This window comes from Otolemur garnettii, unplaced genomic scaffold (assembly GCF_000181295.1).
Source record: "Otolemur garnettii isolate 467f Iridium unplaced genomic scaffold, OtoGar3 scaffold00024, whole genome shotgun sequence".
Classification (NCBI taxonomy): domain Eukaryota; kingdom Metazoa; phylum Chordata; class Mammalia; order Primates; family Galagidae; genus Otolemur; species Otolemur garnettii.
Window position 1 is genome coordinate 12,968,507 of NW_003852419.1, and position 2,646 is coordinate 12,971,152.

Below are 2,646 nucleotides of genomic sequence, written 5' to 3' on the forward strand. Positions count from 1 at the left end.
AAAAAAAAAAAAAAGTTGATGGCAATAAGAAATCAAATCTGGCCTCCTGAGTTTAGGACAGAAGTTGCAAATCAATGCCCTGCAGGTCAAGTTGAGTCTGTAGACGTGTTTTATTTGGTCCACACAGTACTCTGAAAATCAGGACTACTTACATCAGATCTGCATTTCCAGCTTCCAGGAGGGAAACACCAATTCCACAATCCTGTGTAATAAAAACTGCCTGGAATTTACAATTGTTCCTTCAAGAAGGAACTGTAGTGAGTGAAATATAGCACAGGGAAAAGGACTGCTAACAGCACAGTATTGCCAGACCTCTACAGGTACCTGAAAGTGAGCTTTTCTTTGGAGTCTAAGAAAAGGATATCAAGGAGAGATTGACACAGTTTCCCCAGGTCGTGAGGATACCTGTAGATAACTGACAATAAAAAATAAAGACAATATCTAGAGGCAGAGCACGGTGGCTCACACCTGTAATCCTAGCACTTTGGGAGGCTGAGGCAGGTGGATTGCTTGACCTCAGGAGTTCAAGACCAGACTGAGCAAGAGTGAGATCCCATCTATACTAAAAACAGAAAAACTGGCTCAGCGCCCTTAGTCCAGTGGTTAGGGCGCTGGCCACATACACTGACGCAGGTGGGTTTGAACCCAGCCCATGCCTGCTAAACAACAATTGCAACTAAAAAATTTTGCAACAAAAAAACAGCCAGGCATTGTGGTGGGTGCCTGTAGTCCCCGCTACTTGGGAGGCTAAGAGAATCACTTAAGCCCAAGAGTTTGAGGTTGCTGTAGTACTGTGACACCACAGTACTCTTCCAAGGGCGACATAATGAAACTTTGTCTAAATAAATAAATAAACATAGAAAAACTAGTGGGGTGTTGTGGCAGGTACTTGTAGTCCTAGCTGTTTAAGAGGCTGAGGCAAGAGAATCGCCGGAACTCAGGAGTTTGAGGTTGCTGTGAGTTGTGATGCCACAGCACTCTACTCAGGGCTACAGCGTGAAGCTCTGTCTCAAAAAAAAAGAAAAGAAAGAAAGAAAACAGAAAAGAAATTTGGACTGGATAATATTAAGAGATTATTGTTAGTAATTCTAAAAAAAAACACAATGCCTTCCCATTGCAGTTATAATCTTTAGTAAAAACAGTGTTCGAAATAGGGATTCACTCTGTGCTGTTGATGTGGATGTCATCTCTTTGTATCTCAAATTTAGGTAGCAAGTCCTGGGAAATAATTTAGAAGCACTGGGGAATAATTTTTACCTTTTCAGAGCTACTGAATTTTAGGGTTGAAAATAACAAGATGAATTATCTAATCAAAATAAATTTATCGGCTCAGTGCCTGTGGCTCAAGTGGCTAAGGCGCCAGCCACATACACCTAAGGTGGCGGGTTCGAATCCGGCCCGGACCCGCCAAACAACAATAATAATGGCTGCAACCAAAAAATAGCCGGGCGTTGTGGCGGGCGCCTGTGGTCCCAGCTACTTGGGAGGCCGAGGCAAGAGACTCGCTTGAGCCCAGGAGTTGGAGGTTGCTGTGAGCTGTGATGCCACCGCACTCTACCCAGGGGGACAGCTTGAGGCTCTGTCTCAAAAAAAACAAAACAAAACAAAATAAATTTATCTTAAGCATGATTAAGAGACACAATGCTAGATGGTGGCGAAGCCAGTCTGCAATGCAGGCTTCTGTGTTGAGACCCAGGCCACAGGCACCTCCCTCAGCGCGCTTCACACAGGCTCTTACAGCTGCCGCGCCGAGGTAGCTCGCAACTCAGTTCTTCCTCCTTCCCTCTTGGACTTTAGATTCTTGCTCTTCCTTCCAACTCCATTTTCCATCTTGGCATTTTAATTTATATTCATCTGATCACTTTCACTTTCCTTGGGAAAACTGCCAAAGGTAATGCTGAGAAGGAATGATAATGAGCAGAGAAAAAAAATTTAAACTGCAGCAAAATTAACATAACCATGACAGCTGCTGTTCCAAGTCTTCCCCAGATTTATACCTACTTCACCCCCTCACTTTCCTGGACACATTTCCCCCCAAGCTCTGTCAATGGACACATAATTGTTCTCTGTCAAACATACCAATCTCCAAGAAAAAAAGGTTTTAAGCCATTGGTATAGAAATAATCAATCCTTTTTCTTTTCCTTTTTTCTATCCTTCATCTGTTCAACAGTTAATGTGAAGGCCAGAAATAAAGATATTATTAGTTATTATCAACTTTTTTTTGTTGAGACAGAGTCTCACTCTGTTGCCCAGGGTAGTGTGCTGTGGCATCAGCACAGCTCAGTATAACCTCAAACTCCTGGGTTCGTGATCCTCCTGTCTCAGGTTCCTGAGTAGCTGGGACTGTAGGCGCCCGCCACAATGTCTGGCTAATTTTTCTGTTATTAGTAGAGATGGGGTCTTGCTCTTGCTCAGGTTAGTCTCGAACACCTCAGCTCAAGTGATCCTCCCACTTTGGCTGTGCTAGGATTACAGGGTAAGCCACCACATCCGGCCTCAACTATTTATTTTTCTTTTCTTTTTTTTTTTGAGACAGAGTCTCATTTTGCCACCCTTGGCAGAGTGCCGTGGTATCATAGCACACAGCAACCTCAAAATCTTGGACTCAACTGATTATCTTTCCTCAGCCTTCCAAGTAACTGGGA